This window comes from Sus scrofa, chromosome 14 (genome assembly GCF_000003025.6).
Source record: "Sus scrofa isolate TJ Tabasco breed Duroc chromosome 14, Sscrofa11.1, whole genome shotgun sequence".
In the NCBI taxonomy this organism is placed as follows: Eukaryota; Metazoa; Chordata; class Mammalia; order Artiodactyla; family Suidae; genus Sus; species Sus scrofa.
Window position 1 is genome coordinate 5975779 of NC_010456.5, and position 15025 is coordinate 5990803.

Sequence of the window (15025 nt, forward strand, 5' to 3'; positions counted from 1 at the left end):
GGACTGAAGGGGACCATGGGGAATGTGGCTTTGGAACCAGACTGAGGGTTCTTGAAAGAGCCAGGCCAGGACGTAGTCCAGAGGGTGCGGGAGCAGTCAGGGCAGTTGCTCCCAAAAGGGCTGCTGAATGATCCTCGGGCCCTTTGTGGCCGGCAGAGGCCGGGGCAACGATGCCGTCCACCACAGGGAAAGGCACATCAGTGTCTGGGGGTGTGGCCAGACCCACACCAGATGCCCCCTGCAGGGCTGGGGAGTGTTCCTGTGGACCTGAGCCTCCTAGAGGAGGAGCAGGATCTTCATCCTGCCCGAGAGGTGAGGCCTCATGAGAGCCTCGTCCTCCTGGAGGAGGAGCGAGATTGTCATCCTCCCCGGGGGGTGAGTCCCCATGAGGACGTGAGTGTCCCTCTGAAAGAGCTACAGGTCCGCCCTGCCCAGGTGCTGAGTCCTCCTGTGGTTCTGGACCTCCTCTGGGGGCTGCTCCAGGGTCTATCAGCTCGGCTGGCGTCTTGGCCTCGGATTCCAGGTCTCCTGCTGGAGGTGTGAGAGAGGAAGAGCTTTGGTGCCTGCCCGCCTTGCCATGTGCTCTTCCAAGGAGAGCAGTCTTCCCAGAGCCTTCCCGACAGGTCCCAGCCAGCACCTGCTGGCTGTGCTCTCCTGCAGGCGGGGCGTGTGCCTTTGTCTTGGCTCCTGGCCCAACACCATCCTCTGGGACTCCCCGCTGTGCGGCCGACACCTCAGCTCCCCCACGTGCCCAGAGCCCCGGCCCCCTCTTCTCACCTTCAGGCTGGGCCTCAGGGGGCCAGGCATTCCAGGGTTGTCAGGCTCATGTGGACGGTGTCTTCATGGCCACAGCTGGCGCTCCTCTGCTCCCCACCAGCCCGGCAGAGGACCCCGGGGAGCCGTCTGTGTGGAGGTTCCTCGGGTGGCCTTCTGCCTTCCTCACCCTGTTCCTGGCGGGTCTCGGGTGGGGGACTCTGCAATGACAGTGAGCGTCAGAGGGCCCGGCCCCGAGGCGTCAGAGCCCTGTGGGGCTGTGAGCTTCTCGCTGCTTCTTCTGCCCCCTTGACCTTCTGCTCCCAGATCAGGGGAGGCCTTGCCTGCTCAAACACCACACCCCTGCCACTCACCAGTGGCTCCCCCCTGACCCGGGAGGAACGAGAGCCCCCTGGAGGGCTGGGGGTACCGCTTGCACGCAGGGCTCGGCCCTGACTCCACACCTACCGCCCTCAGCCCCCTGCTTCTCCCCAGCCAGCTGGGTCCCGGGGTGTGGACAGGCCCTGCCCAGCAGGCCTCCAAGCCCACGTCAGCCGGCTCTTGCTTGAGGTGGGCCCACCCCTCACCACCTGCGTCTGCACAAAGTCATCCAGGGAGGGGGCTTGGGGCTCCCGTGTGGGCTCCGAGAGGTCCCTGCCCTTGGCTGGAGCTCCCTCTTCCGGTGGTACCTCTGGGTCCCTGCGGGCAACGGCCCATAGGCGTCCGCCTCGCGTTCTCATCCAGGTTCTGCAGGCTTGGCAGAGGCCATCTCTGCCGTGACGACGCCTGCGGCCTCGGCCTCGGGCTCGGCCTCGGAGAGCGGGATGCAGCAGAGCCAGTCCATCCCTCCTCCATCCTTTCCTGGACTGGACCAGTAGGTGCCCGGCTCCCCAGCTTCCAAGTTCCGTTGGCCTCTGTCGCCAGGGAAGTGAGGTCACTTCCTGGGGTCCCCCCAACGGGCCTTCCTCCTTCCCCATGTCTCCCCCAGGGTCCCTCTGGGCTGCTCCAGCTCCCCTCCCCCACCAACCCCATGGTCTCGTGCTGTGAACAGCGGTCTTGGGCATTTGACAGGGATGGCGGTGACTCTGCGGACTGCCTTGGGGAGCATGGTCCTTGGGATGCTATAGGCTCTTGCAATCCAAGATCAAGGTGTGTCTTGCCATCGGTTTGTGTCCTCTTGGATTGCTTGCATCAGCCTCTTGGGGGGTTCCCAGGACGGGTCTTGCGTCTCTCTAGGGAGGTCTCTTCCTCAGTCGTCTATTCTTTGGGAGGTGCCGGCAAATGGGATCGTTTTCCCGATGTCTCTCTGGGAGCTCTCGTTCCCAGGGTATAGAAAGGCAGTTGATTTCTGTGCCTTCATGGTGCCTCCTGCGACTTGGCCCCATTCACTGAGGCGCTTTCACCGTTTTCTGGGAGCGTCTTGAGGGGTCTGCGGGGATAGGATCATGTCGTGTGCGGAGAGGGATCCCTTGACTTCTTCCTTTCCCATGAGGATTCCTTTTGTGTCTTGTGCATCTCTGAGGGCCCTGGCTAGCTAGGACTTCCAAAACTATGTCGACTAGGAATAGGACCTCTAGCACAGGACTCTGCACATGCCGAGGGGGAAGCCCTGAAAAGACAAACAACACCAGACACACGCACACACCCAAAGTTGCCTTGTTCTCCATGTCGGATTTCCTAAGCATTAGCTCTCTTTAATTCTGTTTGCATTTGAAAGCCACCCCTGTGGCATAGGGGAAGTACCCAGGCCTAGATGGCATCGGAGGTGCAGCTGCTGGCCTCCCCCGCTCCACCCCCGCCATAGCAATGCAGGATCCGAGCCTCCTCTGCGACCTACACCACAGCTCCCGGCAATGCCGGATCCTTCACCCACGGAGTGAGGCCAGCCATCACACCTGTGTCCTCATGGCTACTAGGCAGGGTCCTTACCACTGAGCCCCAACGGGCACCCCTCATAGCAATGAACTTTCCACCTCGACATATGCACATATTCTCCTTCCTAATAGGAAGAGCTTCTTTCCAAAAACATTGGCTGGAATTCCCACTGGGGCTCAGTGGGGTCATGATCCAGTCGTGTCTGTGGAGGCACCCATTGGATATCCATCTCTGTGCAGTGGGGACAGGATCTGGCATTTCAGCAATGGTGGTGTAGGTCACAGGTTCAGCTCAGATTCCATCCCTGGCCGGGAACGTCCATATGCCCCAGATGCAGCTGAGAACTCTCTCTCTCTCTCCCTCTCCCTCTCTCCCTCTCTCTCACTCTCTCTCTCTCTCTCTCTATATATATATATATATATATATTTATATACACATATATATACATATGTATACGTATGTATGAATGTACACACACACACACACATATACATATATCCGTGTACATACATATATATACATATATGTATGGATGTTACATGTATGATACTTTAAATATAGACTGGTGTCATGCCCCTGTTGGTGGGGCAGAATCAAATGGGACTAGGATGCGTGAGGATGGACGCTTGAGCCCTGGCCTCACTTCAGTGGGGTCAGGGTTTGGGCATTGCCGTGAGCTGTGGTGTCGGTCAAAGTCGTGCCTCGGATCCCACATGTCTGGGGCTGGGGCTGTGGCTGTGGCTGTGGCTGTGGCTGTGGCTGTGGCTGTGGCTCTGGCTGGCAGCTGTAGCTCCAATTCCACCCCTTCCTGGGAACTTCCACATGCAGTGGGTGTGGACCCTCCAGTGCAAAAAACAAACAAACAAACAAACAAAAAAAAAACCTCACCCAAACTCAGGAGATTATAGAAAAACTATTGGCCATGAGGAAGACTTGGAAAACTCGGGCGGCTCAGTTCTCGACCGAGGTTTTGGCTTAGGACAGACCTCCACTCCAAACTCCCAGGACCTTCCACCGTGTAGGGCCTCCCACCTGGGCTGCCCCGGCATGGACACTCCCCAGTGCGCAGTGAGCAGACACGCTCGTGGGCCCCCATGGGAGCCCAGCAGCCTGAGGGCTCCGTGGACACCAGGGGCTGGCCTCGACGGGCCTCCCTCACCCTGCAGGGGGGAAAAGCCTGCCAAGGCTTTGGCGACCATTCCTTTAATCCCGGGCCGAGGGTGAAGGTCCCGACTCTCTCGGCTGCCCCTGAGAAGCAACTGTCTGTCCTGCGAAGGGCCCAGGTGGGACGGGACGTCCTGGGAGTCTGGCTTCGTCTGCCTCCGCTCGTTGCTCGCAGCTTCAAGCTGCCGGGACGTCGCTCTAGTCCGCAAACTTCTCATTACCAAAAGGGACCCAAACAGCCTGTGCTATTGGCCTCACTGGTTTGTGGAGGGGATCAAACGATGCTGTGGGTGTCATAGGACTACGACCAAGTCATCATCCACTGGGAGTTGCCGTCGTGGCTCAGTGGTAACAACCCCGACTGGGATCCAAGAGGATGCAGCTTCGCTCCGTGGTTCAGGATCCGGCCCTGCCGTGAGCTGTGGTGTAGGTCGCAGACGTGGCTCAGGTCCCCTGTTGCAGTGGCTGTGGTGGAGCCCGGCAGCTCTGGCTCTGATGGACCCCCTGGCCTGGCCACATCCACATGCTCAGGGTTCGGCCCTCAGAAGACAAAGGACACACCAAAACATCGTTTCTTTCTGCTCAATGATTGAATTCCTTGTGATTTACTTGTTTTATTGTGGCTTTTTTTTCTTTCCTAACAATAACTACTTTATTGTTTGATTTTTTCGTCAATGGTCAATTTGTAGGCTTCAAACGTAAAGCCAAGTATACTACAAGCCAGTCCGCAAAGGTCTCCTTCTGCGCTTCCAGGCCTGCCGGCCCCCTCACCACCCGCCTAAGCAGGCCTCTTCCAGGGCTGCTCCCCCGGGCGGCCCTGCCACGTTGCCCTGCCCCCTCGGCCTCCATGGACCCTGGCTCCTGCGGGATCTCGTCGAGCCCTTCTCCATGCCTTCGTTGCCTCTGCCTGACCCTCCACACTCGGCTCAGCACCCGCTCGTCCGCTGGGGGCCTTGCCTGGCTGTTTGGCCTCCTCCGGGAGCCGTGAGTGTCACAGGCCCGGAAGGGTCCAACCTGTCAGCCGTGGATGAGCTGGACTGCCAAGGGGGAGCCCTGGGTCCTGGCTGGAGGACAGAGGCTGTATCAGGGTCGGGAAAGCCTCGCTGTCCCTCAGCCGTGCCACCACCCCACAACCCCTGCCGGGGAGGAGGCACACAGGACCTGCTAGAGTGGCCCCGCTTTCGGGCCCAGGGTTTGGGGAGGCAGAGATCTGGGCCATCTCTCTCCCTCCTCCCATTTGGTATTGGCAGTCTCGCTTGCTTGCTTGCTTGCTTTTTTGTTTGGTGTCACTTTCCGTCTTGCTGTCTGTCCTTTTAGGGCCACAGGGCCAGGCACATAGACGTTCCCAGGCTCGGGGCTAATCAGCACTGGATCGTTTAGCCAGTGAGCGAGGCCAGGGATGCAACTTGCATCCTCATGGATACCAGGTGGGTTGATTTCTGCTGAGCCGCCACAGGCACTCCTTAGCTTTTTTCTATTTCTCTCACTGTTTTTTTTTTCTTTTCTTTTCTACTTTCTTTCATTCTTTCTTTATCTGTTTTGCTTTGGAGGTCCGCACCCGGGGCATCGGCGGTTCGCATGCTAGGGGTCGAGACGGAGCTACAGCTCCTGGCCACAGTCCCAGCCATGCCCCAGCCACAGCCTCGCAAGATCCAAACCTCCTCTGCGACCTCCACCCACAGCTCATGGCAACGCCAGATCCTTAACCCACTGAATTAGGGCAGGGATCGAGCCCACAACCTCATGGGTCGTAGTGGGATGCGTTTCCACTGCGCCAGGAGGGGAACTCCTGTTTTCACCTTTCAAGTTTGGTATGATATGCTCGAAGCAGATCGGTGCCAACACTTGTATGTGTGTTCGAGTGCACAGACGGCTTGAACTCCTGCTGCTGGTTTGGCTCCCTGGGGAGGTGGTTGAAGCAACCTCTCCTCCTGTCCGCATGAGGGCAGGTACAAGACGGCTGCAGGAGAAACAGGTTGAGAGAGCAAGCCCCTCCGCCCCGACGCAACGAGATGGGACTTGGATGGGGCCCCTCAACCCGAGGAATGAGCCTGTTTGCTTTGGTGGGCATGTTTAAACCATGGCAACCTTGTCATTCCTCAGCTCTGGGAATCAGCATGATCTGGATACTGTGCAACCACATCCAAGAATGAATGCGACCCTGCGCTTGGTGAAAGGGGAGCTGCTGTGCACAAGTGCACAACCCCCACCACCGCCGTCAATCCAGCTGACTTTGGACGGTCCTCCAATGGTTTCCTGGCTCGCGGAGTTCCCGTCGTGGCTCAGCAGGTCTCGCCCCTGACGTGTATCCCTGAGGCAGCGGGTTCCATCCCTGGCCTCATTCCCAGGGGAAAGGATCCGGCGTGGCCGTGATCTGTGGTGTGGGTCCCAGGTGCGGCTTGGATCCCCTGTTGCTCTGGCTGTGCTGGAGGCCGGCAGCTCTGGCCCCGATCCACCCCCTAGCCTGGGAACCTCCATATGCCATGGGGGAAGCCCTCAAAAGACAGAAGACAAAGGACAAAAGACACACACACACAAATCACTTTTCTCTTCTCAATGATTGATTGAGAATAAATAGCGTTATTTATTAATTTGGGCTTTTTATTACTTCCCTATCAATAACTACTTACTTTTCTTATTGTTATTTTGTTTCAACGTTCTAACAACTCTAGGCTCAAAACACAAAGTGAACTAGAGCATAAATGACATGAATCAGAAAGAGAAATTGGACACATCTCCAAAGAGAAATCAGGAGAGGGGAAGGAGAGTCCATGTCAGGAGGGGGAGCAAGGGGATGGGGTTTGGGGAAGCTGATGGGGAGGGCACTGGCAGGGGCGGAGGGGACCTTGGGGAAGGTGGTTTTGGAACCGGGCCGAGGGTTCTTGAAAGAGCCAGGCCAGGACCTGGTACAGGGGGTGCGGGAGCAGTCAGGGCAGGCACTCCCAAAAGGGCTGCTGAATGCTCCTCGGGCCCTTTGTCCCCAGCAGAGGCCAGGGCAACGTTGCCATCTAGCACAGGGAAAGGCACATCAGTGTCCGGGAATTCGGCCAGAGCAGCGCCAAGTTCCCCCTGCAGGGCTGGCGAGTGTTCGAGTGGACGGGAGACTTCTGGAGGACTAGCAGGATTCTCATCCTGCCCAGCTGGTGAGTCCTCAGGAGAGCCTCGTCCTCCAGAAAGATTAGCCGGATTTTCATCCTGCCCAGCAAGTGAGTCCACATGAGAGCCTCGTCCTCCTGGAGGAGGAGCAGGATTTTCATGCTGCCCAGCAAGTGAGTCCTCATGAGAGCCTCGTCCTCCAGGAGGATTAGCCGGATTTTCAACCTGCCCGCCACGTGAGTCCTCCTGAGAGCCTGGTCCTCGAGGAGGAGGAGCAGGATTTTCATCCTGCCCAGCTGGTGATACCTCCAGAGAGCATCGTCCTCCAGGAGGAGGAGCAGGATTTTCATTCTGCCTGGCTGGTGAGTCCACCTGAGAGCCTTGTCCTCCAGGAGGAGGAGAAGCATTTTCCTCCCCAGCTAGTGAGTCCTCCTGAGAGCCTGGTCCTCCAGGAGAGGAGGTTTTTCATCCTCCAGGCTGGTGAGTCCTCCTGAGAGCCTCGTCCAACCGCAGAGAAGCAGGATTTTCCTCCTGCTGGGCTGGTGTGTCTGCATGAGACATTCGTCCTCCTGTTGGAGGAGCCGGATATGCATCCTGCCTGGCTGGAGAGTTCTCCCGAGAGCATCGTCCTTCTGTAGGAGGAGCAGGATGTTCATTCTGCCCGGCTGGCGAGACATCATGAGAACCTCGTCCTCCAGGAGGAGGAGCAGGATTTTCATCCTTCCCGTCCGTGAGTCCTCCTGAGGGCCTCGTCTCCAGGAGGAGCACCAGGATTTTCAACCTGCCCGGCTGGGATCCTCCTGAGAGCCTCGTCCTCCTGTAGGAGAGCATCATGTAAGACATCATGGTAAGACATCATGAGAGCCTCGTCTTCTTGGAGAGGAGCAGGATATTCAATCTGCCCCGCTGGGGAGTCTTCATGAGTGCCTCGCCCTCCTGTAGGAGGAGCAAGATGTTCAACCTGCCTGGCTGTAGAGACTCATGAGAGCCTCGTCCTCCAGGAGGAGGAACTAGATTTTCATCCTTCCCGGCTCGTGAGTCCTCCGGAGAGTCTGGTCTTCCAGGAGGAAGAGCAGGATGTTCATCCTGCCTGGCTTCTGAGTCCTCATGAGAGCCTCGTCCTCCAGGAGTGGAGCAGGATTTAAATCCTGCCTGGCTGGTGAATCCACCTGAGAGCCTTGTCCTCCAGGAGGAGGAGCAGGTTTTTCATCCTGCACGGCTGTTGGCTCGTCATGAGAGCCTCGTAATCCAGGAGGAGGAGCAGGGTTTTCATCCTGCCTGGCGGTGGGTCACCTGAGATCCTTGTCCTCCAGGAGGAGGAGCAGGATTTCATTGGGTCCGGCTGGTGAGTCCTCATGAGAGCCTTGTCCTCCTGTAGGAGGAGCAGAATGTTCATCCTGCCCGGCTGGTGAGACATCCTGAGAGCCTCGTCCTCCAGGAGGATTAACCAGATTTTCATCCTTCCCGGCTGATGAGTCCTTCTGAGAGCCTTGGCCTCCAGGAGGAGGAGCAGGATTTTCATTCTGCCTGGCTGGTGAGTCCACCTGAGAGCTTGTCCTCCAGGAGGAGGAGAAGCATTTTCCTCCCGGCCAGCTAGTGAGTCCTCCTGAGAGCCTGGTCCTCCAGAGGAGGAGGTTTTTCATCCTTCCAGGACGGTAGTCCTCCTGAGAGCCTCGTCCAACCGCAGGAGAAGCAGGATTTTCCTCCTGCTGGGCTGGTGTGTCTGCATGAGAGATTCGTCCTCCTGTTGGAGGAGCCGGATATGCATCCTGCCTGGCTGGAGAGTTCTCCCGAGAGCATCGTCCTTCTGTAGGAGGAGCAGGATGTTCATTCTGCCCGGCTGGCGAGACATCATGAGAACCTCGTCCTCCAGGAGGAGGAGCAGGATTTTCATCCTTCCGGCTCGTGAGTCCTCCTGAGAACCTGGTCCTCCTGGAGGAGGAGAGGTTGTTTCATCCGGCTCAGCTAGTAAGTCCTCCTGAAGCCTCGCCCTCCAGGAGGAGGAGCAGGATTTTCATCCTTCCCGTCCCGTGAGTCCTCCTGAGGGCCTCGTCCTCCAGGAGGAGCACCAGGATTTCAACCTGCCCGGCTGGGGAGTCCTCCTGAGAGCCTCGTCCTCCTGTAGGAGGAGCAGCATGTTCATCCTGCCCGGCTGGTAAGACATCATGAGAGCCTCGTCTTTTGGAGAGGAGCAGGATATTCAATTGCCCCGCTGGGAGTCTTCATGAGTGCCTCGCCCTCCTGTAGGAGGAGCAAGATGTTCAACCTGCCCGGCTGTAGAGACATCATGAGAGCCTCGTCCTCCAGGAGGAGGAACTAGATTTTCATCCTTCCCGGCTCGTGAGTCCTCCGGAGAGTCTGGTCTTCCAGGAGGAAGAGCAGGATGTTCATCCTGCCTGGCTTCTGAGTCCTCATGAGAGCCTCGTCCTCCAGGAGGTGGAGCAGGATTTAAATCCTGCCTGGCTGGTGAATCCACCTGAGAGCCTTGTCCTCCAGGAGGAGGAGCAGGTTTTTCATCCTGCACGGCTGGTTGGCTCGTCATGAGAGCCTCGTAATCCAGGAGGAGGAGCAGGATTTTCATCCTGCCTGGCGGGTGGGTCCACCTGAGATCCTTGTCCTCCAGGAGGAGGAGCAGGATTTTCATTGGGTCCGGCTGGTGAGTCCTCATGAGAGCCTTGTCCTCCTGTAGGAGGAGCAGAATGTTCATCCTGCCGGCTGGTGAGACATCCTGAGAGCCTCGTCCTCCAGGAGGATTAACAGATTTCATCCTTCCCGGCTGATGAGTCCTTCTGAGAGCCTTGCCTCCAGGAGGAGGAGCAGGATTTTCATTCTGCCTGGCTGGTGAGTCCACCTGAGAGCCCTTGTCCTCCAGGAGGAGGAAGCATTTCCTCCGGCAGCTAGTGAGTCCTCCTGAGAGCCTGGTCCTCCAGGGGAGGAGGTTTTCATCCTTCCAGGCTGGTGAGTCCTCCTGAGAGCCTCGTCCAACCGCAGGAGAAGCAGGATTTTCCTCCTGCTGGGTGGTGTGTCTCATGAGAATTCGTCTCCTTTGGAGGACCGATTGCATCCTGCCTGCTGGAGAGTTCTCCGAGGAGCGATCGTCCTGTGTATGGAGGACAGATTTTTCTGCCCGGCTGGGGAACATCATGAGAACCTCGTCCTCCAGAGAGGAGCAGATTTCATCCTTCCCGTCCCGTGGTCCTCTGAGGGCCCGTCCTCCAGGAGGAGCACCAGGATTTTCAACTGCCCGGCTGGATCCTCCTGAGAGCTCGTCCTCCTGTAGGAGGAGCATCATGTAACTCATGGTAAGACATCATGAGAGCCTCGTCTTCTTGGAGGAGGAGCAGGATATTCAATTCTGCCCGCTGGGGAGTCTTCATGAGTGCCTCGCCTCTGTAGGAGGACAAGATGTTCACCTGCTCGGAGAACTCATGAGATCGTCCCAGGAGGAGGACTAGATTTTCATCCTTCCCGGCTCGGAGTCTCGGAGAGTCTGGTCTTCCAGGAGAAGAGCAGGATTTCATCCTGCCTGGCTTCTGAGTCTCATGAGAGCCTCGTCCTCCAGGAGTGGAGCAGGATTTAATCCTGCCTGGCTGTGATCCACTAACTTGTCCAGAGAGAGCAGGTTTTTCATCCTGACGCGTTGGCGTCATGAGGCCTCGTAATCCAGGAGGGGGAGCAGGATTTTCATCCTGCCTGGCGGGTGGTCCACCTGAGATCCTTGTCCTCCAGGAGGAGGAGCAGGATTTTCATTGGGTCCGGCTGGTGAGTTCCTCATGAGAGCCTTGTCCTCCTGTAGGAGGAGCAGAATGTTCATCCTGCCCGGCTGGTGAGACATCCTGAGAGCCTCGTCCTCCAGGAGGATTAACCAGATTTTCATCCTTCCCGGCTGATGAGTCCTTCTGAGGGCCTTGGCCTCCAGGAGGAGGAGCAGGATTTTCATTCTGCCTGGCTGGTGAGTTCCACCTGAGAGCCTTGTCCTCCAGGAGGAGGAGAAGCATTTTCCTCCCGGCCAGCTAGTGAGTCCTCCTGAGAGCCTGGTCCTCCAGGGAGGAGGAGTTTTTCATCCTTCCAGGCGGTGAGTCCTCCTGAGAGCCTCGTCCAACCGCAGGAGAAGCAGGATTTTCCTCCTGCTGGGCTGGTGTGTCTGCATGAGAGATTCGTCCTCCTGTTGGAGGAGCCGGATATGCATCCTGCCTGCTGGAGAGTTCTCCCGAGAGCATCGTCCTTCTGTAGGAGGAGCAGGATGTTCATTCTGCCCGGCTGGCGAGACATCATGAGAAACCTCGTCCTCCAGGAGGAGGAACAGGATTTTCATCCTTCCCGGCTCGTGAGTCCTCCTGAGAACCTGGTTCCTCCTGGAGGAGGAGCAGGTTGTTCATCCGGCTCAGCTAGTAAGTCCTCCTGAGAAGCCTCGCCCTCCAGGAGGAGGAGCAGGATTTTCATCCTTCCCCGTCCCGTGAGTCCTCCTGAGGGCCTCGTCCTCCAGGAGGAGCACCAGGATTTTCACCTGCCCGGCTGGGAGTCCTCCTGAGAGCCTTCGTCCTCCTGTAGGAGGAGCAGCATGTCATCCTGCCCGGCTGGTAAGACATCATGAGAGCCTCGTCTTCTTGGAGGAGGAGCAGGATATTCAATCTGCCCCCGCTGGGGGAGTCTTCATGAGTGCCCTCGCCCTCCTGTAGGAGGAGCAAGATGTTCAACCTGCCCGGCTGGTAGAGACATCATGAGAGCCTCGTCCTCCAGGAGGAGGAACTAGATTTTCATCCTTTCCCGGCTCGTGAGTCCTCCGGAGAGTCCTGGTCTTCCAGGAGGAAGAGCAGGATGTTCATCCTGCCTGGCTTCTGAGTCCCTCATGAGAGCCTCGTCCTCCAGGAGGTGGAAGCAGGATTTAAATCCTGCCTGGCTGGTGAATCCACCTGAGAGCCTTGTCCTCCAGGAGGAGGAGCAGGTTTTTCATCCTGCACGGCTGTTGGCTCGTCAGAGAGCCTCGTAATCCAGGAGGAGAGCAGGATTTTCATCCTGCCTGGCGGGTGGGTCCACCTGAGATCCTTGTCCTCCAGGGGAGGAGCAGGATTTTCATTGGTCCGGCTGGTGAGTCCTCATGAGAGGCCTTGTCCTCCTGTAGGAGGAGCAGAATGTTCATCCTGCCCGGTGGGTAGACATCCTGAGAGCCTCGTCCTCCAGGAGGATTAACCAGATTTTCATCCTTCCCGGCTGATGAGTTCCTTCTGAGGCCTTGGCCTCCAGGAGGAGGAGCAGGATTTTCATTCTGCCTGGCTGGTGAGTCCACCTGAGAGCCTTGTCCTCCCAGGAGGAGGAGAAGCATTTTCCTCCCGGCCAGCTAGTGAGTCCTCCTGAGAGCCTGGTCCTCCAGGAGGAGGAGGTTTTTCATCCCTTCCAGGCGGTGATCCTCCTAAGCCTCGCCAAAAACCGCAGGAGAGCAGGATTTTCCCTGCTGGCTGGTGTGTCGCATGAGATTCGTCCTCCTGTGGAGGGCCCGATATGCACCTGCCGCTGGAGAGTTCTCCCCGAGCATCGTCCTTCTGTAGGGGAGCAGGATGTTCATTTCTGCCCGCGGGACATCATGAGAACCCGTCCTCCAGGAGGAGGACAGGATTTTCATCCTTCCCGTCCCGTTGATCCTCCTTTGCAGGGCCTCTCCTCCAGGAGACACCCCCGATTTCAACCTGCCCGGCTGGGGAGTCCTCTGAGAGCCTCGTCCTCCTGTAGGAGGAGCAGCATGTTCATCCTGCCCGGCTGGTAAACACAGAGAGCCTCGTCTTCTTGGAGGAGGAGCAGGATATCAATCTGCCCCCTGGGAGTCTTTCATGAGTCCTCGCCCTCCTGTAGAGGAGCAAGATGTTCAACCTGCCGGCTGTAGAGACATCATGAGAGCCTCGTCCTCCAGGAGGAGTAACTAGATTTTCATCCTTCCCGGCTCGTGAGTCCTCCGGAGAGTCTGGTTTCCAGGAGGAAGAGCAGGATGTTCATCCTGGCCTGGCTTCTGAGTCCTCATGAGAGCCTCGTCCTCCAGGAGGTGGAGCAGGATTTAAATCCTGCCTGGCTGGTGAATCCACCTGAGAGCCTTGTCCTCCAGGAGGAGGAGCAGGTTTTCATCCTGCACGGCTGTTTGGCTCGTCATGAGAGCCTCGTAATCCAGGAGGAGGAGCAGGATTTTCATCCTGCCCTGGCGGGTGGGTCCACCCTGAGATCCTTGTCCTCCAGGAGGAGGAGCAGGATTTTCATTGGGTCCGGCTGGTGAGTCCTCATGAGAGCCTTGTCCTCCTGTAGGAGGAGCAGAATGTTCATCCTGCCCGGCTGGTGAGACATCCTGAGAGCCTCGTCCTCCAGGAGGATTACCAATTTCATCCTCCCGCTGATGAGTCCTTCTGAGGGCCTTGGCCTCCAGAGAGCAGCAGGATTTTCATTTCTGCCTGGCTGAGTCCACCTGAGAGCTTGTCCTCCAGGAGGAGGAGAAGCATTTTCCTCCCGCCAGCTAGGAGTCCTCATGAGAGCCTGCGTCCTCCAGCAGAGAGCAGATTTATCCCTCCCGGCTCGTTATTCCTCCTGAGAAACCTGTCCTCCTGGAGGAGGAAAGGGGTGTTCACCGGCTCGCTAGTAAGTCCCCTGAGAGCCCGCCCTCCAGGAGGAGGAGCAGGATTTTCATCCCCCGTCCCTGAGTCCTCCTGGGGCCTCGCCTCCAGGAGGACACCAGGATTTTCAACCTGCCCGGCGGGGAGTCTCCTGAGAGCTCGTCCTCCTGTAGGGGAGAGCCATGTTTCTCGCTCCCGGCTGGTAAGACATATGAGAGCCTCGTCTTCTTGGAGGAGGAGCAGGATAATTCAATCTGCCCCGCTGGGGAGTCTTCATGAGTGCCTCGCCTCCTGTAGGAGGAGGCAAGATGTTCAACCTGCCTCGGCTGTAGAGAATCATGAGAGCCTCGTCCTCCAGGGGAGGAACTAATTTTCATCCTTCCGGCTCGTGAGTCCTCCGGAGAGTCTGGTCTTCCAGGAGGAAGAGCAGATGTTCATCCTGCCTGGCTTCTGAGTCTCATTGAGAGCCTCGGTCCTCCAGGAGGGTGGAGCAGATTTAAATCCTGCCTGGCTGGTGAATCCACCTGAGAGCCTTGTCCTCCAGGAGGAGGAGCAGTTTTTTCATCCTGCACGGCTGTTGGCTCGTCATGAGAGCCTCGTAATCCCAGGAGGAGGAGCAGGATTTTCATCCTGCCTGGCGGGTGGGTCCCACCTGAGATCTGTCCTCCAGGAGGAGGAGCAGGATTTTCATTGGGTCCGGCTGGTGAGTCCTCATGAGAGCCTTGTCCTCCTGTAGGAGGAGCAGAATTTCATCCTGCCCGCTGGTGAGACAATCCTGAGGCCTCGTCCTCCAGGAGGATTAACCAGATTTTTCATCCTTCCCGGGCTGATGAGTCCTTCTGAGAGCCTTGGCCTCCAGGAGAGGAGCAGGATTTTCATTCTGGCTGGGGCTGGGTGAGTCCACCTGAGAGCCTTGTCCTCCAGGAGGAGAGAAGCATTTTCCTCCCGGCCAGCTAGTGAGTCCTCCTGAGAGCCTGGTCCTCCAGGAGGAGGAGTTTTCATCCTTCCAGGCCGGTGAGTCCTCCTGAGAGCCTCGTCCAACCGGCAGGAGAAGCAGGATTTTCCTCCTGCTGGGCTGGTGTGTCTGCATGAGAGATTCGTCCTCCTGTTGAGGAGCCGGATATGGCATCCTGCCTGCTGAGAGTTCTCCCGAGAGCATCGTCTTCGTAGGAGAGCAGGATGTTTTCTGCCGGCTGGCGAGACATCATGAGAACCTGTCCTCCAGGAGGAGGAGCAGGATTTTCATCCTTCCCGGCTCGTGAGTCCTCCTGAGAACCTGGTCCTCCTGGAGGAGGAGCAGGTTGTTCATCCGGCTCAGCTAGTAAGTCCTCCTGAGAGCCTCGCCCTCCAGGAGGAGAGCAGGATTTTCATCCTTCCCGTCCCGTGAGTCCTCCTGAGGGCCTCGTCCTCCAGGAGGAGCACCAGGAGTTTTCACCTGCCCGGCTGGGGAGTCCTCCTGAGAGCCTCGTCCTCCTGTAGGAGGAGCAGCATGTTCATCCTGCCCGGCTGGTAAGACATCATGAGAGGCCTTCCCAGATCTCTCTCTT